The following is a 22,622-nucleotide window of genomic DNA, read 5'->3' as shown; positions in this document are numbered from 1 at the left end:
CCGGCAGTCTACTAACGACTAACAAGACAGAAATTTTAAACAACGCGCCACGTAACTCAAGCGTTCAGCTAGTGGACAGGCGACGACGATGGGGTTCCCTTTCGAATTATCGTGGAACTTTCGCCATAAACATCGTTCGCTCGTGTTCGGGGGACACGTGTATTGTATTACAGTGTGTTCAAACATGTACGGCATGTCGGGTCTCATCGACGGCAAGCGCGGCAAGATAAACAGTCGTGGACGAGGTCGAGATCTGCACTCAAGCTAATGCACCGCCGACGCCGCTTTTCGCCTTTTTCTGGAAACCCGACCAGTCTTTCCTGTTCCCATCTAACAGGCTGGTGTGGTGTGTTTCACACCCTCTGGCGTCTCCGAGCCCAGGTCTTTTCCCGTAGAATTCGCGACACAACGCCGCTCGCGCCGAGGAAAAGAGACCCGGTTCAGTAGCCAAATTGGATATACAGGGGAAAAATCTAGGCGACACCTTTCCCGCTGAAAGACGAGCCAAGCTTCTCCACCGAGACTCTACCATTCGCGTGTATGTACCAGCCCTGGTAATTTCCAGCAATCACACCTTCTGCTTCTTGACAGCGACGGATATTTTCGCGAGAGAACGAGCTGCAGATCCCGACGAGTGATTTCAGTTAAATTTCTAGCGTAGTTGGCCGAGAGATTCAGTTTAGAGCCTCGGCGCTCGTAATTGTACACCGTATACACTCTTATTCGTACACTTTTTCTATCCCTCTCCAGGTGTTTGGAAAATATCGAATCATCTAAATCTAAGGCAACAATTGTTGTCGTTATTAGAGGATCTTTATGCGTTTAAAGCAAGATTGAGTAGATGAAGTTGAGAATTGTAGGGACATTTTGAAAAGTAAAAATGTCAATACATGATTTTTTATCTATCGTTTTCGTTATTAGTGGATTTTTATGCATTTCAAGGAAAATTGAGTAGATGAAATTGAGAATTGTAGGGAATTTTGAAAATTGAAAATATCAATAGATTCCTCATCTATTGTTTTCGTTATTAGTTGATCTGTATGCATTTAAAGAAAAATTGAGTGGAAAATGTCAATAGATTTCCCATCTCTTAAAATTATTAAGGGAGGAAATATCAGTCTATTTGGATTCAACTTCTTGCAATCGACGCAGACAATTTTTATCTTGCACAAAGATCCGCAGTCTACTTACTACATAAGAAGGATTTGCATCTGATATTTTCTGTCTCGCACGTTTCCCTCAAATTTCGGTAATTTTATTTACAGAATCGTTTTTAATCAAAATTGTTAGTTACTTAAGAATTAGGTTGCTCAAGGGACAGAGAACCACGAGTAACACAATTAATTTAACAGAGTGGACGACCAAGACATTTTTGTAAAACAAGTCCTACTGGAGGGTGGCTCTAGTTCGCAGCTGGATTTTAAAGATGAGCTCGTAGAGCATCAAGCTAATTTCCCTTTGGTCCGCGTGGTCGAGATAACATCTGCCGTGAAAAAGAACGGTGTGGCGTGTGAAATTATTTATTGTCGGTGAATACGGACGCTGTTTACTCCGCGACCGTTCTTGCGGAGTCGGCATGCTTTTGGTTGGAACATGGATCCCCTTTTGGGGGTGAAACTCGTAAGCATCGCTTGATCTTTTCAGGTTCACAATTAGCAGGATACAAAGATGTGTCTCTTCTCGAGAATAATCACCGGTGGTCATTTGGCATTATCATGCACCCCTTGTGCCCCTCGGGGTGGCTATTCGTCCATTTCCTATTTCTATACAATATTTCATGCACATACCCAAAAGTCACTAGATTATTTAATATTTCTCCGAAACGGATAGACTTTTAAAAAAATTTTTTTTTAATAATGCATTGTCATCCAGTTCTGAGCTATGTAACCGATTTCAAGTATCTAGCTCATCAGGAAGTTAGTGTAAAATCAATTGCAAAATTTGCCACCGAACAGACAAACAAACAAACAAGAAAGCGAGCTAATAAAAACGTGGTAAAATTCGAATTTGTCGAAACGAATTAAATTATTTTATTGGATTTAGGAATCTTATCTATCGATATTAAATTCCACAAAAATCTTGTTTCTTCACCAATTCGCTCTATGCAAAATATGTTATAATTAGACGGCGAATGTTTAAGCATTTTCCAATTTTCAAGACAAATTTGAAGAAAGTGGAATGAAATAAAATCTTATTTTCAGCGGTAGTAGTCTTCGTAGATCCTTATGAATAAATAAATAATATCAATTGTAAACCATGTGGTCGCAAATGACCTCGCTGTGAATGCGACCACGTTAAAATAAACTATAAATAGATGAATTCGAAGCTTCTTTCATAAAAGTGTGTTGTCAAAAAGTTGCACAATTATTCCGTGTGTGTTGACGCATGTTATTCGACAGAATTATCCGAGTGAGCTTTAATCCCAATCGGAAGAGTAGCTCTGTTTGCAGTATAATAAACAGAATCGCACGCGCGCGGCACAGTTAATATTTTAGCGGTGCACTGGTGTAGGTTATACAGCGTCACCCATCGCGCAATAATTTGACAAATATTGCACAGCACAGCGCAGATTGATGGTAGTCGATGATGGCGCGCGGCTGGCAAAGACAGTGCGCGAAAGAGATACGCGTTTCTAGCGTGAGTGCTGTTTCGTGTATGCACAAGTAAATCCGCAAATGGAGAGTAAATATATTCTACGATTGTGAACGGGGTATGGGGCTGAAACTTATACAGCCGTGTATATTTTTTATTTAATTCCCGATCCCCGCCCTATAGCCACGCGTTTCCTCTCTCATCGAAAATTTACTACCCTCCCGAAGTGCCTTAGCGCGCCAGACTGTCTTTGTTATTATTAGACTGCGGATTTTATGCATTTATAACAAAAATCGATACGTACAATTTAAAGCAGTGGACATATTTAAAAAAATTTGAGAACATCAACGTATTAGTTTCAGTTGAATAAAATAATTAAAACAAGAAAAGAATTTTTACGTGACCCCTGTGTCTTGTAATCGACGTAGACATTTTTTATTTTGCATAAAGATCCGCAGTCTAGTTATTATTATTTAGAATTTCAGCGACGTCATACATCAAGTAAAAATAAATTACATTACTCGATTGATCGATTAATAAATTCAAGTGGTTCCTGTAATTATTTTTACGATGAACATCGTTCTTTGATCAAATTTAAAGAGTCGGCACGTACAGATTATATATTTTCCGACGCGGAAATCACCGTCGGACCTTTATCATCCATTTGTTTCCTCGCCAGAAGGAAATGGATTACTTTGTTTCTAACATTTCTATTTTCCAACAGCTTTTTCAATCGGAGAGCGCCACTTACTGCAGACGGATTAACACTCGACTATACACGCGAAGCTCTGACCTGTCCTGCAAGAACATCTCTCTGTAGATTACCCCGTGGAAACTTTTAAAGGTGCGAGCACTGCAACGTGCAGACCGGTCGACCGTTCAGCGCTGCTTTCTTCACGGTAAATCACATCAATCACGATTCATGCTTACATACGTACTGTCTGTTCACGACCCTCGCAGATTTGCTCAGTCGCGTCGCGATCGTTTCGTTCTGCTGCGAATAGAATTCTCTGCAGTCGTTTCCTCGCCGTTAGCTTGCACAATTTCACACGTTGTTTTCAATTATTTTTGTATGCAACATTCGCCCGCATGTGCGTGACGTTTTTCCGATTGAAATGATACCAAACACGACACAATTCGGATCATAATTATCTGCTTGACCCTTTAACTGCGGGTAGTTTTAGCACAGCGAACCCTGAGGTCGTAGACAAATTTTGAGATCAAATTTGAAATCAGCGTGAAAAAATCTACCCGGAAATGATGTGTAGCATGTTAAAAAGAAATTTTCGCACGTGGTATTGAAAAAATCGCAAGTTTCTTGAAATTGTGAAAGTTTAACGAATTTTCTCAAAGTTATAAAACGTTCGTACCATAACCTGTTGTTTCAGCTTTAATTCAAAAAAAATTTTATCGCTCTATCTCATTTCTATCGAAAGTTCTTTGATTTTGTCTCCGATTTGGACGAAAGGTCCCACTGTGGGGCGTAGTCTTTGAAACTCGACCGTCGCGAGTAAGTAAATCCCCAATAAAAACCCCACATTTGCATTATGAAACGAGAGAAGAGTCTACCCCCTGAACACTAAACCTACCACCACCGGTAAAAATCACCGGTTCAGATTTATTATTCTACAATTACTGAAATAATATAAAAATGATTTTATAAGAATTGATTGCATAAATATCTTCAGTAGAGCACGTATTATAATAGGAGCCACACAAAGTCTAAATAAATATAAATCTTGTCATTTTTATAAGTGAACAAGCCTTACTTTTAAGGCTCGGTAGGTTCAGCGTTAATCCACGATTCAATGGAACCTCGATCGTCCGAGCAAGTCCAGCGCGATCCGATCAGCAAATCAGTAAAGATCGAACCTGCTGTTTCGGTCTGTTCAAAATCGGACGTGTCACAAGCGGCAACCTAATTTAACAAATTGTCCACGTCGAGCAGCGTCCTTGTGTCGCTTTGTATCGTTAGAATGGCGACAGGTTGGCGGTGGACGATTGTCGGGAGGTCGCCGGCCCATTTGAAAATTGGGAAACGCGGGCATTGAAGAGCTCGGAAGAATGGGCTTATAGAAATTTTTCAGCTCGGAGGGGTGGGGGGAGAAAGGGGGCAAGGACCTTTTACCAGTGGTAAAATAATGGGGTATCGTTGGCGGCGGTACCTGGCATAGAACCCACGAATGGACACTGTTCGACGTTCCTGGATGCTCCAGAGATGCATTTTACCCCGGAGTGCTGTTCCGTGTATGCACGAGTAAATCCGCAGGTGGAGGGTAAACATCGCCCTCGGTGATCGCGGCTGGAAAGGTCTGCTCCGGGACCCAGCCATCCCTTATTCCGCTGCCGTTTTCAAAGGTTGGCGCCCTTTTTCGTCGTCTCGTCTGTTTGCACGGGGCAGGCCAGGGCCTCTTTCGTTTTCTCGTGTGTGCATTCACGTGTGCCTCATTGATACTGTATTTTCCCCTTCCCTCCCACCCTTATCCTCGACTGGTCTGTTTCCTATTCAAACCTTTTTGCCGCCCGCTCCGTTGTCTCGAGAATGATCGTTCCCGACTCTGTTACTTGCTCGGGTGGTATAATCTCCCTAATCGGGGCCACGACTTCTCAGCCGAGGATTCCACCACTTCGGCCTACCCTCTTAGCCCCGTCAACAGCTGCGCCCGGGACTTTTGCGGCACGCGAAAACGGATTTGAGGGCTCTCTCGCCGCTTCGAAAAATCGATATCCTCCTGACTCTCTTTTGTCTTTAGCGCCTCCGCGCTTTCGAAACACTGTAATCTGTACAGCGGCGTACAGTAGAGCTAAAAAGTATTCGAACTTCGAAATGTACATGCGTTTTTAATGATGATCGACATGTTAGTTAGCGCTTCCACGATTTGAGGAACATGTACTGGAGCGCCTGCAGCACGGCAACCATCTCGCACCGCTGTGTACCTGTTGGCATAACGCTCTCGCGGAGAATGCAGGCAACCACCGTTACAAAATCCCGATTTGATACAGAATATTCAACGCTTAGTTTCAAAATGTTGTTTACATTATTAAATGTGGGTATCTAATCAGTAGACTGGGAATGGTTATGCAATTTTTAATTTCTGCAAGCGAATTTCTAGAAAACGGGTACAAATGAAATCTTATTTTCAGTGGTAGCAGCCTTCATCGATGTGAGATAAGTAAAAATCGTATTTAATTCTATGGAGTTTTATATTGTAGCATTTCTTGATCATTTTTGGGAGCCATTATATCAATTTCATATCCATAAAATCACAAAAATCATACATATATGTAGAAGGGAATTTTTCTAAATCGAAAGAAATATTTAGTTTTCAAATTAAAATAGCTCCGAGTGCAAAATGTTAAGATTAAGTTGTTTCCTAATTCCTTCGAACCTCTCAAAATTGTTATACTCTTTCGAATTCCAAGGACATACTCATTATTGTGATAAATACATGTCTACTCATCATCATAATTTTGATTCCGAATAATTTCTAATTTCATTCTGAAGTAAACTCGTCCCGAAAGTGGCTCTAATAATTTGATCAGCCACGGTAAGCTGTTTCGGATGGTTTCCTCAGTACATACAGAGTTAATATCACGTTGGTAAATGGTCTGCACGTATAGAAACGATTGTATCGGATACCGACTAGCAAGGCAGGCAAGGAGGGAATAAAAGATTCCATTGGCCGCGATCGCGTTTGTTTCAATCCCGCACGCTATTGGTTTCTCAAAGGTTCCTTTTATTTTTCAACGCGTGTTTACTCACCGGTTGCCCTTCGTGTTCCTTCTGAATGTAACGCCCTTAGAAAAGAGAAGTAAAAAGCGCGCGGAGAAAGCAGAGATCGTGACTTCCATCATGAACGTTAATGCCGGGCCGTCGTCGGGATGAGCTTTTGACGTTAACGTGCGTGCTCGAAGAACTTCGCAGGGGATCTGCAACGGGGTTCGGATATTTTTCCTTTTTTTTTTCTCTCCACCATTGAAATTCCTGTCGAGGCCCTGCGTTCAATGCCCAAGATTCGATTGTCGCGGAACTGATACTCGCAACCATCAAACGACCCTGAATTCTTTAACATTAAAGCGTCGTTCGCAGAGTTTCATTCTTGCTTTTGTTTCAAGAGTTATTTTAGATGGATTTGGCTCGGTGAAAAATTGAAAATAAAATTTCTATAAGATTTCACAATTACGATTTTAGAATTGCATTTATCTCAGGATTTAATATATATTATATTTGAATTAACCCTCTCGACATAAAATTTAGAAATCACGCTCTTCCGAACCGTGATATTAAAATCCGAGATATTTTAAATTCGTAAATGAAACTGCATTGTTTCAATTGCAAAAGATACACGCGTTCAATTCCGCCCGTTCACTGCCTTTATCAGCATCGATGGCTAACGTTATTAAATTGTTTGAAAATGATTACAGCTGCACGGATGTTGTCGAACGCAAATTTCGCCGGCGCTTAAATAACAGAACATACGCGCTGGTTTATTATTCTTGCTGTATTTATTGCATTGTAAAATGGTTTGGAAACTGTTTGGGCGGGTAACAACTTTTCGATTCATTTATTGTTAGTTTTACGTTCATGGACGTTTACCGTAGCACATGCATCGAGTTGAAAGCTGTTGAGTGTCAACAACCGATACTCGATGGGTTCCACCGACCAAAACCCATCTATCTATGGTTGCACAATGTGCTGAGGCAGGCCCATCAATTTTTATATTGTTCTTTCTCACCCAAATTGTATTCATTTAATCAGAAAATCTATTTAGAAAAATTTTATGGTGCTATAAAAAGAAAGAATTACAATGTTTTAAATTCTGCTTCCGAAAATTCTCTTAATAATGACGATTAGAAATTTAATACAGTAAAAACATTGGAAGAATTTAATAATACTTTTAATACTTGGAAGAATTACTAATATTAATGCCAACCTATCAAACGTATTGAAAAAGAAGATGAATTTCTATTTCACTCCAGATTGTTGCAATTCAGCTAGAAAATGTTTATCTCGCATAAAGGTCCGCTGTCTAATGATGATCGTGAAATAACGAAGTGAAAAAATAATTAAATGCAGATAGGGATGAAACAGCTGAATCTTCCGAGAAGAGTGTCCACGAATTGAATAGACGTTTGAGGAAGGTGTTGGATGACCTGGTCATATTTATGAACACTCTCGTAGAACGTTTTCTAAACATCCTCTTGAAAGACAGCCTGTATAGCAGCGTGCGTGTTGACCAGCTGGAAGCAGGCGGACTGAAATGACGAAGCCTCGGGGCCCTAATCATTGCAAAATCACCTCGCTTCACTTTCTTGATAGTTGGTAAACATCTGCGGAGCTTCCATCGTTCGCACCCTATTTATCTTAATCAATCTCAAATATTAATACACAGTGACCGGCATTAATATTCGTACCCTCTAAAAAAACCGGTAACCTTTTTAATATTGGGATATATTGGTTTGGCAAGAAAGTAATTTCGCTGTAGAGTCGCTGTATCTGCACAATAAATTCAGTAAAAATTGTTCTCTGAAAAATAATCTTAAATTCTTCTACTTTGTGCGTTGCATAAATAAATTCTGCAGTGTGTTTCGAGTAGATTGCGACCCTCCACCCAAAATAAATTGAATTTCGCAAACAGGAATGAGAAATAGAAACATCTTTCCTGTTCCTGAGGACTCAATGAGCCTGAATAATTTTTGTTTGCCTCGGAGATTCCGGACGAACAATGCGTAGACGTCAGCAATGAGATCGCGACACGATAATACTATGTCCACAGTTCCTCGACATGATGAATTCAGCAAATTTTTTAGAACGGTCATATTAAAGTGATAGACGACGTTACACGGAACAGAGACAAGCTTACTTGATCTGTTACAGCACGACATTTTTGTCAATTAATATTTCCTTGCCCGGATTTTAATTAAAATTCTTCGCTGCAGCTCGAGGTAAACAGAAGTAAAGATGGATTAGCCGGTAGGATGATAAAATCTGATTGGATGCGGCATGTGTAGTTGATCGGCGAATAAAACAGTATGTCGACGATCGGTCTACGTAGAATCCATCGATATTCCCACGAGCCCCGAGCGAATTTACACAAACAAATCTGCGGCGAAATTATGAGGGAATAGTTGAATACAGATGAAAATGTATCTCGTGGATTCCCGTCGCGCAAAAGTTATCCCACGGTTCTCGAAATAAAAATGTCGCGCCTTTGCAGTCGGCTAACAAGCAGCACGGGAAAAGGGAACGTTTTATAAAGTAAATCGCCGGTGGAGAGGGCACCGAGAGAGGGAGAATGATGAAGACAAAACAGTAACAAGCAGCCGCCGAGGAGTTTCTGCACATACATACATACCGGAACAAACTTTCATCTTTATTCCTGTCAAACGTTTTAAAGCGAATTAAATTACAAGGTAAGGGACGCGATATATAGGAGGGGAGAGAGAGAGAACACGGACAAGTCTTCTATTCGAGGAACAGGAATTTTTCTACCGATATGACTTGTTAGACTCTCTTTGAGGCAACCGGAGGAACGAGATGTACGATGGAACGCTGATCGAATAAAATCCTCTACAAGACTTTATTTTACGATATAATAAATTGCTCCGAGTCGCGCAAACTACTTACCGCGACTCTTGTAATCCGCAGAGCTCCCTTTGAATTATAATCACTTTTTCCAAAGTGGAACAAGCCACTCCAGCTTCTCTGCGTTGCTACAAGGATTAGTTTCGCAGATTACGTTCAATTTGTCGAACTTGATCGGCGGATATGAAAAGCGCGCCAAACGATTTCTGTTCTTCAAGAATATTTCAAAGAATTAAAAGCGGAGCGTAAATCGTTGAGTAATTCTGTTTGAAAATATCTTTAATTTCATCTGGTCGTAGAAATCACAGAGTGAAAAATTTATTAAAACGGTGGAACGTCTGTAAAAACGTGCAACCAGATTTCTCGGTTTAGCAGATTATGTTTAATTTGCTGAACTTGATATTCTTCAATTGACTAATTCTGTTTAAAAATGTTTGAATTTAATCTGGCTGTGAAAATCACAAATTGAAAAATTTATTAAAACTGTAGAACGTCTGTAAAGTCGTGCAACCACATTTCTCTCGGAAGATCTACCGAATCGCTCAGTCTAAATTAATTAACCTGGCCCCACTTTTGTTCATGAAGGAGCCCTGTTTGTCTCTTTGAGACAAAGCTCGCAAACAATTGAAAAATAGATCGCAGACTTTTCTAGTGTCTTGCAAGACGTCTGGGTCGTTTTGTGGCGCGACAAATATTGGAAGACATCTTTCTTTGACTGCAGAGTTGCTAAATCGTCCGTGCATTGTATGTCTCTGAATTAATGATATAAATCAAACAGAACAGAGTGTAGATTTCTGTAGAATAATCAACTAAGAAACTTTCTAATATTTCCCTTAAATATTCATTACTGCTTTAGTTTTAAAACGTAATTTTTTCTCGAAGTTTCGTCGAAATCGGTTGATGCGGGGAAAAACAACAGGCATTGAAACGTGTGAGTTCTTAGATACAGAGAATCTGCAATTTTTACCATCTTTATAATTTTTAATCTTATCTTTACAACTAAATTTTCAGAATATATTTAATTGACACAGATCTACAAAACGTATTTTTTAAATTTTCATAACAAAGTTGTAAAATGCAACTTTTAGTATTTTTATACATTTCCGATCAATTGTAATTTTGGAACAAATTTCTTTTCACATCCTGCAGTAAACTAATTGCTCTAGCTTCCCAAAAAGGTTCAAATCGTATAGTACAATATTGAAAAAGTTGTCGTCTTTTTGTAGATCGTCCGAATCTTAAGTAATTGTAGTTGATGAAAATCTTTAAATCAGAAATAAAATAGAGTTTTTCCTTATGATTAGAATTGATCTGTTCATGCGTATTTTTCAAGATGGAGTTCTTCCAGTGTATGAGACCGAGCAGAAGGTAAATTCAGTGACGCTTCGAAAATTCGACATGAATTACTGGGAGGACAGGATATTATCAGCTCATAAATTATGCTTTATCATTCTACGTATGTGGTAATGCGAGTGGGGGCCTTATCCGACCCGGTCAAAGAGTTTCCCGTCCGTGGGGAAATAATCGCTTTCCTTAATGTAACCACCTGAAATATACGGGTGAAAGTTTGCAAAGTCATACCGACTGAACGCACCCGCGTAAGATGATTAAAGCAAATGGAAACTTGTTGCAGTGGGTCTTAGAGTCATCGTGCCGAACTTCGTTCCGGCAACCATACTCGGGTTAATCATGCGTGTCTGGTGCGATTCGACGAACAGGAACACCGCTAGTTCTCTAGTTCTACTCGGGATCAATTACAGTCTGGAACAACTGCAAGAGGATGAACACTGTGATTGGCCCTGAGCTATTTATGCGAATTGTGGATTCCGTACTCCGATCTCTATCAAACGAAATTGTGAAATTGTCCAGAAGCTTATCAATTTAAACGAGATAATTGCATTTGACTAGCTGTGGTAATTGGAAAATTGGAAATCGCATAAAATCCACAGCCTAATCATTATTATATCTAAAAACGTACAAGTTCCACACTTTATTTATTTGCAAAATGAACGAGAAAGAAAGTGAAGCGAATTATTTATATGTTTCCGAGGTTTACGTGATTATACTGAACGTATAAATAATCGCGTGCACTGCGTTTCAGGATTAAAAATGGAGGAGAAAATGATTTCGCCGCAGCCCCCGGCATGGTAGCATGATTAATACGTAATCGGGACTCTGTTTGCGGCATTTTTGCGGAATAGTTTCGTTCGTGTTCATCGTTATCGTCATCGATGGTTGCGCAGCCCTCCGCGTCGTACCATTAATCAACGCCGCACGAAATTGAGCACGAAGCAAATTGTAATTGAAGGGTAATTTTAGCTTTCTGTATAAATCACGGCTGCAATAATCTACAGTAATTACTATCAATCGCCCGGTGGTTTGGTAGTTTCATCCTGTACACGATCAAGTGGCGCACCACCCTTGAGTTACGCGCAACTTCCAACTCTATTTACAGCTTCGGGTTTCCCTATCGAATTTTACGCAGCTAACGTTACCAAAAATTAGATTTCGGTACATATGCATACATATACATATGTTCCCATAATTATCAAAGTGGTCAGAGTCATATACGTATACTAAATAATTCAATGTCAATCTCTGATCGTGATTACTCCACAATATTGAACACGGTTAACCTAGAAACATTTTCTGCTCGAAGAAGAGTATCCGACCATAGATTTATTTTTAATTTAATTAATGATCATATTGATTGTCCCTCTCTCCTTATGCAAATCAATTTCTACGTACTTGAACGAAGATCTAGAGCAGGATTTCAAACCAAGGACTATAACTGTCCTAACCAAAAAGACAAAAAAGTTATAGAATAACCGTTGTTAAAAGTCATAGAAATACGTAGTCTTTTCTCTAGTAAACATTTATGTAAGAGGGCTTCGGTTCGTTTATCATTAAATAAAAATAAAATATGAATATTTCTTGTTTCGAGATATTTCAGGGAGAAGGATATTAACACTAAATGAATTCCATATAATGTTGAAAAAATTTTAATTTCGATTTAAACATGCAGAAAGTTGTATACCCTTAACGTCGAACACTTTAAGGGATGATCCCACAGGCTAATTTAAAAACTTACATAATGTAAACATTTCTAATTTACAAATGTCGATAGAAAATACAAATTCTCCGCAAGGTTATTAAAAATCCATTTCCGCTCGCCGCGCTAATGAAAGTCGGATCTAATTCTATGAAAACGAGTTGAGCAACAATTCCCGCCACACGGGAAACGCGGCGAAGCCGAACATTTCTGCAATATTCGTGAAAACGAATGGAAATACGATATCTTTGTTATTCTCGTTAAAATAACTCCGACCACGAGGTATGTTCTCATTATTATTCCTCCGGTTATAATTGAAGGCGGGATGCACAATCTTTGCCGTACATCTACCGCTAATATATTCAGGTTATACCGGCACGGCACGGCGCGCGGCGTGCAGCAGCAGCATCCTCGCGAATATTTCTCTCCCCCTGGGGCTACCCCTCGCGGTTTCTTGTTGACGAACTCTAGAGAACGCATCGATCCATCCGAATTAGTGTTTTATTTCGAGGGCTCCTCCTAAGCTCTCGCTTTAATTTTCTACCTGAAAAAATCCTTACTTTTTTACGGTCCCACCCCCTACACCCCTTCCAACCTCTCTCTCTCTCGCTGTCTCTCTCTCTCTTTCTTTCTCTCGCTCTGGCGTTCCCGATCTGTTCGAGATGCGAGAAGCGCGGCCGGAATAACACGGCGGAACGACTGTTTTACGCTAGGTGAAATCGCTATTATACTGAACTTAATTTTTTCCACGTGCGCGCCGGTTTAATCGGTTTTCCCCGCGATGAGGCGAGCTATCAGCCGCAATCAGTTCTGCTAAACATTATCATAATCGTGATAATGCACTCCGGAACGGAGCGAAGCCGTTATTCCACCCACCCACGAGCCTGTTTAATTAAAATTGTTAACCGTGGTCACTGAATTGTTTTGCGAGGAGGAAAATAATATCTTCCGGCTTTTACTCTGCTGCTTCTTTTCATTATTCTTTCATGCTTTCCAGCTTTCTGGATATTGCAATTGTTTTCAATACCTGCGGGCTTAATGTTGCTTTCGGGCATTGTCTTTCCCTTTGTCGGGGCTCGTATTGTTCATAATCTTAATTAGTGTCGCTTGGATCTATTGTTTCGATGATAGCTGGTTTTGTGCTCGTTTGACATGCTTTCTCAAGCTTTTATTTCGCCTCTTGGTTTCATTCAACCCTTTTAAGATTCTTTTCTGACGAACTGTGTTCATGCTATTTGTTTAATTCGTTCGTTATGGTGGTTGTGGTACTTCTTATTTTGTTTAGAATCATTTGCTTTTTACCACGTTCTTATTAGCTCGCTTTCTTGTCTATCGGTTTGTTTGTCTGTCTGTCTGTCTGTTCGGTACAAATTTTGCAATTGATTTTAAACTAACTTCACTTCAACTTTAAATTCGCAATCACAAATTTTCAAGTCTATTTGTACGGGGTTAGGAACCTGTATGAGGCTAGGAAAAATTATTTTATGCTTTTTAGTCTGTTTTGGAAACGTGGTATCTTTTAAAAATTTATTTTTATTTAAATGATTTTCCTTTTAAATCGGTGATTTATGAACGGCAATGAACCGTCCCATTGAATATTCAATCTTACCAGCTGACAGATTTATTCAGTTTGTTTCTCTGCTACTGCAACCCAACTGTTCGCCGTCGGAAATTAATGGTAGCGATTTCGAAAAATTAAATCACCGCGTGTCATACCAATCGGAATGATACCGACCCCCGCCAGGAATTATCTTTTGGAAGGTAGCGCACGGTGGAAGTGATTCATGGATTCTGTCTGCCGGAACAAGTCGATTTTAATTCAGACTTTACCCTTGTAATAGCACCGTTTTGATATTCGAATCAGTTACCGAAAACAATTTAATTTCAATTTTAATTCAATTTCAATTTACGACTGAAATTGTTCTCTTAAAATTTATTATTTATCTATTAATTTATTCCCTTAAAAATTAATTTATTTCAGTGTTACTCAAATGGACTGAATTAAATTAATAAAAACCAGTAGTGAACAATAATGTTGATGTAAAACCGCTACGAATTTTCGCACCCACCAAATATAATAAAAAATTGACTTGATTTCCCCAACTCAGAATACAAAATGGCGGTGGTCACACTTCTCTGGCGATTAATTTTTCCTCGAAGGGATGATTTTGCCAGCGGGATCGAACAGGCGAAATGTTGACACCGGCGCGATTCGCGAGTCGATATCGACGAAAGGATAAATTAAGGGTGGCGCATCCAGTCGATAAACGTCATACGTTAGGCGAAAGGGAGAAGAATTTGTTGGTCCGAGTTTCTCGGGGCAAAAACGGCGAGCATTAGGGATTGAAGTAGACACGACTGGAGTGTGCATTAAGGGGTGATTGAGAGAGAAACGAGTGAGAAGGGGTTTCGTACGAGGGGGTAAAAAGCGTGTACGTACTGGGAGGGTTGCTCTCGCCGGGGTAAAGGCACCCAGGTATACACGTATAGATGCCGCGTGCCGCCGGTCTTTCCGTTTGGAAACGCAAGAACTTCTTAGGAGAGTATCTGTCAAAGGGGTTCAACGAGCAAAAGAGTGAAGGCATGTATATATGTATATATACGTGGAGATAGAACGGGAGAGAGAAACCTCCCTCGAGGAGGGAAGGGAAAAGAATAGTGGAGGAAAGAGAAGTTCCCGGGGATGGAAAATCAAAATGGAATTCCGGTCGCTCGACGAGAAGCGAAATTTTCCGCGTCCTTAAGCCTCGAGTTCGATAATTTCTTGGAACACAGTTTCGCGATTTCCACCACCCTTTAAGTCGGCCACGCTCCCTGAACTTGCCCCTTTGATATGGAAAACGCCGATTAAGTGTCCCCGATTCACCAACTTTTTCATGCCCCGACGAACTCCGAAATTGCTCTCACCTACTCCTGGCAATTCGCTTCTGTTGGATTCATATTAATCTTGAGAAATTCATTTTCGATATAATACAAACTAATATTAATTCAAATATAATATTAATTCAAGTATAATATATAGACAGCTGATCTTTACAAAAAATAACAATTTTGTACCTGAATTGCAACAAACTGGAGTGAAATAGAAATTTATATATTTCCTGTCTTAATAGGTTCAACCCTTATAAACGTATAAAGATCCTGAGGATCGCCTCAAGGTAAACATTCACCCATTTACTATTTTCACATTCAAAATTTATTAAATATTACTTTGTTAAATATTACAATTTTGAAAATTTACTATTTTCACTGTAAAATCATTGATCCCTTTATGTCTATGTTGTAAGTAGCATTTCTTTCAAAAGTGACGTTAGAAATGAAACATAATTTGTTGATTTCACGTGTAAAGCAAACATGGGTGAATTATTATCCTAGTCTCTTTTATGCAACTATTCTCGAGGAGCGTAGAGGGTTAATAAGTTGAAAGCAATATGATAGTATTTTCAAATTCTTCTAATATTTTTACTGTCTTAAATAACACCTTATAATTTTTGTCATAAATGCAGAAAATCCGCTTCTAATAATATAAAGTTAATATTAATTCAAATATAATACAAATTTAAGCTAAATAAAAATTTTCTGACGTCAAGGACCATGACTTACACACACAGACATACTTCCCCGGGGGATATCATTTTGTTATCAGATCCCAGCGACCGTGCCAGAAACGCAGGGGCGGTTTAAACGAAAGTACTCGATGCTGGAAGAGTTCGGGAAAATTTCTCGAATATATTCAAGGATGCTTGGCATTCACGTTGGCGATGTAAAGGTGGAGAGAGTCCAGTCCGGTGGCGATACATTAGCAATTTGGCGACAGGGGTGCGCCGAGACACTGGACAGCAATACCTTAATCGCGAGTCGAGGAAAGCCGCAGTCTCCTTTCCCAGGACTTTAGACACCATAAAGCAGCGTAATGTAGTGTCGGAGACACCACTGACAAAGATACGACACCCAGGGGCCTGTGGCAGCTATAAGTGAGTGCTCAGCCGCAGGCACTCTCCGATTCTCTGTTCTCCTCCCACCCCCTTTTGCACCCCTTTCCACGCAATTTCTAGCCGCCACTACTTTCTTCGTTCCCCGTACAACCCTCTCTCCTTTGCTACCCCCCTTCGCGAGAAACTGTTCGTCCTTTAACCCATTCTTGAACGAACTCGAAACCGATAGGGATCTTCGGACCATAACCTGCTCACTTCTCTCGGGTATCCCAGACAAATACCGCCCGGAAAAATCCGCAGTGACGTACAGCAAGATTATATGTGCTTCATCTACACTGTCTGCCTACCCCTGCCGCGTCAACTCTATTTATCCTGCTTGATACTGCAAACGTGGGAGCGGAGGTGTAAGTCGATGAATTTCGGTGCTGATTAACTTTTTAAATATTGGACCACTGTATGAAATAAATAAATAGTAATGTTAAATAGTTAAATATATACAGTTAGGAGCATAACTGATCACACACACGCTTTATATCAGAATAACTTTTTTATGAATGGACCAAACGAAAATTTAAAAGATTAGTTTCGTATAAAACGGTCATTGATGAAACATGAAAATTGTAAATTGGAATGTTTTATGCCAAGATAAAATTTGCAATGCCGGGGATGTATTGGAAGTTGAGGGACACCGGGTATATTTTTCGGAAACCCATGTGCGTAACATGGGAGATTATAAAGTGGGTAGTAACAGTTCGCGTCTTGAACAGGATAATCGCATATAAGCTCGCTTGATATCATGTGATGAGCGGCAGAATCAGTGGCACCAGGTGAGCGTTGTTAATGCCTGCTAGTGTGCCGGACACTTTAAACCGAATACAATCCTGCGCGAGCATTACACAGCTTGCCGGTACACACTACTGGTTCGACTCTTCAGGCCTCTCTTCTCTTCGCTGGTATCCCGGAGCTTTAATCCGAGACCATTGCAGCTTTAATCGAGACTGTTCCATCTATCAACTCGAAGAGCAAATGTAACGGGAAAACCTCTGTAGAAGGTGAAACTCAAAATTATCATTGATGATCGACCAAAAATAAACTGGACCACGAATGATCCGATTTCCAGATGGTGAAAAATGTGGTCAGTTTCGGGTTTCGTATTTTTCCGCGGTCGTTAACTCCATTTGCCGGTGGCGCGATGCTCGAAAGTTCGTCTCTGATGTCCGACAGAGTTGTACATACGCGCTGACAGACAGAGAGACAGAGAGGGAGAGCGTGGAGAACACAAACGGCCGGGAAGAGAGAACGGGAACGAGAATGTCGCATTATTAAAGCTACCGTGCCACGCTCCTTTCGTTTCGGCTTGCAATTAATTGAAGCTGGTGCCGGAACTACGTGAAATAATTACGAAACACGTGGGCGAACAAGTAGAACAGCGTCGTTGGCTATAGCTTGATGAAGGAGACTCGCTAGCAACGCAGCACTTCCGTTACCGACGGAATCGCGTTGACGACACCTCGTGAACTTGGGTCTTGCCCCTACTCCTGGGTCCTCCCCACCAAACGCCTGTCGAATGTGGGAGGAGCTTGGGAGATTAGGGTGGGGAGAATGGAACCGGTACAGTGGTGTTAAAACATTTAATTTCTCAATTTCCATTCGATTAAATGAATTCTTTAGACTCCAAGGAACTTAGGTTGTTTCAATTTTAATTTTGTTTGAAATTTTCCCCTTTCAATTTGATGGGTCCTCCCCACCAAACGCCTGTCGAATGAAGGAGGAGCTTGGGAGATTAGGGTGGGGAGAATGGAACCGGTACAGTGGCGTTAAAAATTTAATTTCTCAATTTCCATTCGATCAAATAAATTGTTTAGACCTCGAGGAGCTAAGATTGTTACTAAGTTTTGTATTTTTATCGGTTATTTCGTTTGGTGCAATTTTTCACTGGAATTTTATTAACGAGTCCCTTGAAATTTTCCTCTTTCAATTGCTGTCTTCCTCTTCCAGGCGCCTTCGATTTTCTAGCCCCGGCCGTTTTAAGACGGATCGGGGGACGATCTTTGGAAAAAGTTTTAAATTCAAACGCGAGTTGAATTATGGGCAGGTCCCCGTCGTCGCCTGGCGGAAACGTACGAAGAAAAGAACCGGTGAATGGAGATGAGTGGCGTACATTGTTCAAAACTTACGACCATTACGAGAAGCCTGCTTAGGCGGAAGACAGCGGGAAGAAGGGAGGGGATTCTCTGTCTCCGGCTTCTCAGTCTTGATACGTCCCTGAACGGCTACGCAATCCTTGGGAACTTTCTTTGGTTCCGGGAGAGGAAAGCTTCCGAGGGAAATCCGGACTTCCCTCGTGCGATTACAGACGGTCCAACTTCGTGGTTTTCGCGATGTTTTCACGTTTATATTTTATGACGGACCGAGCATATTCTGCGAGAAACTTCGGCCAACCTGTACATTGTTTTCCGACGGAAAATACACACGGAACACCATAAACCCAATATAATCCTCACATAAATCCTACTGTGTACAAATTTTCTTTTCTTCAACCCTTATGTCGATACAGAAAATGTTCTATGACATTGAATAATTTTTTCCGTTTTGTGGAACCCAAAAACTGTATTCTGTATATAAAGAAAAGTGTGAAACATTTATGGTTTCAGAGTGAGTGGCCCAGCAAATGAGAAAGTTCCACGTCCGGCATTTAAGTGACATTCCATCATTGATTGATTCGATTTCCTTAAACGCGGGGGGCGATAACTTTTCTAATATAAGTGAATAAGTGTGTTTCGGGGGATGGATTCGTACCTTCTGTCACTCCCCGTGCCACCTGTTACGCAACTTACGTGACACGAAACCCAGCAGGAATTCGTGCGTGTCATTCTCATAAAAGATCGACCCAACCCCAATCGGAGTTGCGGCTCTCAGTCACGCAACTCTCTATTGGCTTTTCATGTGAATCGGCCCTTTGCCACGCTATGTTTACACAAGGACATGGTCCCAGACATTTCAGATCTTCAACTTTCATCGCCGAATTATCCCTGGCGTCCCGTTCCACATAATTAACAGGGCGACCACATTCATCCATTATTTCTTCCTTTCTAACCAACAAAAAATTCAGAAGAAATTCACGAACATTCCACCTAGCAGCATACACAACTACGAATTTTTTCAGAATTTTCTGTCGCAAAGTCGATTTTTAAAAAATTTTTCGAACATGGGAACCCTAACATCTCTCTAACCCAGATCATATTAATGAATCATTTCGTCCGTTCTGCTCAACAAAAAATTCAGAGAAAATTCACGAACATTCCCCTTAGCAGCATACACAACTATGAATTTCTCCAGAATTTTCTGTCGCAAAATCGGTTTTTAAACAATTTTTCGAAACACGCTTGATGGTTCGGAAACGAGGCCAACAATTGTGCAGGCAGAAAGATAGCACAGCAAATAATAAAGTAATGCTTTGATTTAAGACAGGGTCGTAACCTGCCGAATTAATCTTTCAGCGTCGGTGTGCCTGTCGGAGGAAGAGGCAGTGGCAGCTGCACAGGGCCAATCGTGGCCAAACAAAAATGCAAGTCGGAAGTTTTACGATTCACGGAACGTTGGCACGAGAGATCGCGGAGAGACGTTCGGGATAAAATTTTTATTCGGCCAGCAGCACCGAAAACTAGCCGAAATAGGGCTTCCGGGGACGTCCTCGTCGTCGTCGTCTGCTGCTTCTCTTTTCGTCGAATTTTTTCTTCGACGTCTGACATGGAAAGACTTTCTTAAAACTTTCGTGGGTACGGCCGGATCTCACGAACTGTTCGGGGCCGTGGAGTCAGAAGTTCGGGGACGGGAGAACCAGAAACAAAAAACTATATTAGACGGGTGAGGGGGAAACAGGGATTATCAATCAGAACGCAACGGCACCGATATATAGAAAAGAACTAGGGGTACATTAGTCTACGTCCGGTGGGCTCGTTCGCGCTGCCCATCACTATACAACTTCCGATTCCATGGGGAATTGATGAAACCACCCCTAACAACAGATATCCCGATATTACCCAAGATTTTCTTATGTGGTTTCTTTTGATACTGACCGAGATTGTCTTATTGGGGATCTCCTGATGTCCAATATTTTATCTAGAATATACAGGGCGTCCCAAAAATGTCGTCCTTGAATAGGGCGATTCCTGAGGCCATTTGAAATCACTTTTTCCTTTACGAAAATCTTCCTCGAGGCTTCGTTCGAGAGTTATTAACGAAAAATGCGGACCAATCAAAGCCGAGACGGTCTCCGCCCACTGCGGTTTGATTGGTCCTCGTTTTTCGTGAATAACTCCTTAACGAAACGGCGGAGAAGATTTTCGTAAAGGAAAAAGTGTTTTCAAATTGTCTCGGGAATCCCCTATTTCAAGGAAATACATTTTTGCGACAGTCTATATAAATTTTGATTATTTTCCACGTACAATAAATTTCGAAGTTCCAATTGAATTCTCCATTAAATTGTTACATCAGTTTGATGGAAATTCGAACTTTCTGAACACAATCGACTGTAATCTAACTTTGTTATTACAATACCATGAGCTATACGTATCACGAATGCATATTGCAGTGTACATATTAAATATTTGACAGCTTAATGGAGTATAGAAAACATTTGAATATGTTCCCTATTTCGAAACTGTCGACACACCGTCTCGTATTTAACGATAGCTGTGCCAAGCATTTGAACGAGACCATTTCGCAAGCGTATATTTACCATTTGTAATTTGTACAGCCGTGGAAATTAATTTAATTGTAGCCATCGAACTTTGTGTACTTTCATAAACATTACCGTTATCGATATACTAAAATGAAATTAATTTGCAAACAAATCTCTGCTGCCCTTCGATTTTCTTCGTTCCATAAACTCGCTGGCAGTGGGACGCTCAAACTATCGAGTGGTTTCATATAATTTAATTTGCCAACAAATTTTTGCATTTAAACAAGGCGTTGTTACAAATGCTGTTAGAAAATGGAGAAACCAGTTACTCTCTGATTTTCCGAGCACTATTAAGTCATCGCCAGCAGGTTAACACTCGTTTCTCACGCTCCGAAAACGTCAAATCAGTACTTAGAAAATCGACTTAGCAGTTCGAACGAGACGGTAGCCTGATAAGATCAGGGCAACCTGCTAAGTGCCTCGTGCCGGCCCCGATTTACGCGCTTAGTAAACATGCAATAATACTTGTTCATCGTGCAGTTGAATGTTCTCTTAAATCGTCTCACAGACTAGAGAGAAAGATGAATATAACTCTCAAATTACGCAATTAAATTTACCCCGGCGAAATTGATTGGCCATCGAAAAACCATTTCCAATAACAATCGCCAAATATTCGCGTGGCCCATAAAGCGGGCAAGTCGTTGGAAATAAATTGTTGCGAACTGATTGTTTTTCCACGCAGTGTATCGGTCCGCGGTCGAAACCATCGCGAATTGGTTTCCGCAAGTGCACATTGAATCGACCGAAATTCTTGGCAATTAATTAGCCAATGACTATCGGATCTCCTCATGCTGTATATCGAACGATAACGTGAACGTTATATTTGAACGGTATCGGTATCCAGACGGTTTAATTTCATTTACCAGCGTTCCTCGATCAAATACGAACCGTAGAAACGGATCTACGCCGGGCCGGAGTAATTTCGAACGTTTATGGTTCGTCTCGTTTTATTCTTACGTCTGCACGTCTCAGCACTTTATCTCAGTAATTCCGTTAAATCATTCTGATTCTTCATTAAATGTGAAACTCATCCATTAAGTGGTCATTGGTCAAGATAAATCTATTTTGTCTTGTATATCGAATCAGGCCTGTCCAACTTCTTCGTCGCTACATGGTCCCCCACCATCAATCAGTTCGTCCCGCCCACTACGTGTCGAGTAGTGGGGAATGTCACCGCCCACCTTACCGGAACGAAGAAGAACACTATCTCCAATTTTTAGGTAGGGTTCGTCGTAGTAAAAAAATATAAAAACCAATTTTTAAAATGTTTAATCTTTTAATTTTAACTTCCCTTTAGGTGGAGGCGATCACCACCCCCAATCAGTCTGCCCCGCCCACTACATGTCGAGTAGTGGGGAACATCACCGCCCACCTTACCGGAACGAAGAAGAACACTATCTCCAATTTTTAGGTAGGGTTCGTCGTAGTGAAAAAAAATAAAAACCAATTTTTAAAATGTTTAATCTTTTAATTTTAACTTCCCTTTAGGTGGAGGCGATCACCACCCCCAATCAGTCTATCCCGCCCACTACATGTCGATTAGTGGGGAACATCACCGCCCACCTTACCGGAACGAAGAAGAACACTATCTCCAATTTTTAGGTAGGGTTCGTCGTAGTTAAAAAAATAAAAATCAATTTTTATTAGAATGCAACTGTAATTACAAAATATTTAATCTTTTAATTTTAACTTCCCTTTAGGTGGAGGCGGTCC

The 22,622-nt window shown here is 40.7% G+C and overlaps 1 protein-coding gene and 1 long non-coding RNA gene across 12 annotated transcripts in view; one reads left to right on the top strand and one right to left on the bottom strand.

Moving 5' to 3' along the window:
* Nucleotides 1-22,622, bottom strand: part of LOC143217291 (EGFR adapter protein) — a 209,521-nt gene that overhangs the window by 68,587 nt on the left and 118,312 nt on the right. The window lies entirely within an intron of this gene.
* On the top strand, nt 3,127-22,326 carry LOC143217316 (uncharacterized). The gene is made up of 3 exons (XR_013010782.1): nt 3,127-3,491; nt 21,996-22,129; nt 22,207-22,326. It is a non-coding gene; the product is annotated as an uncharacterized LOC143217316 (long non-coding RNA).

This window comes from Lasioglossum baleicum, chromosome 16, assembly GCF_051020765.1.
Source record: "Lasioglossum baleicum chromosome 16, iyLasBale1, whole genome shotgun sequence".
Taxonomy (NCBI): domain Eukaryota; kingdom Metazoa; phylum Arthropoda; class Insecta; order Hymenoptera; family Halictidae; genus Lasioglossum; species Lasioglossum baleicum.
This window is presented reverse-complemented; position numbering and strand designations above follow the sequence as displayed.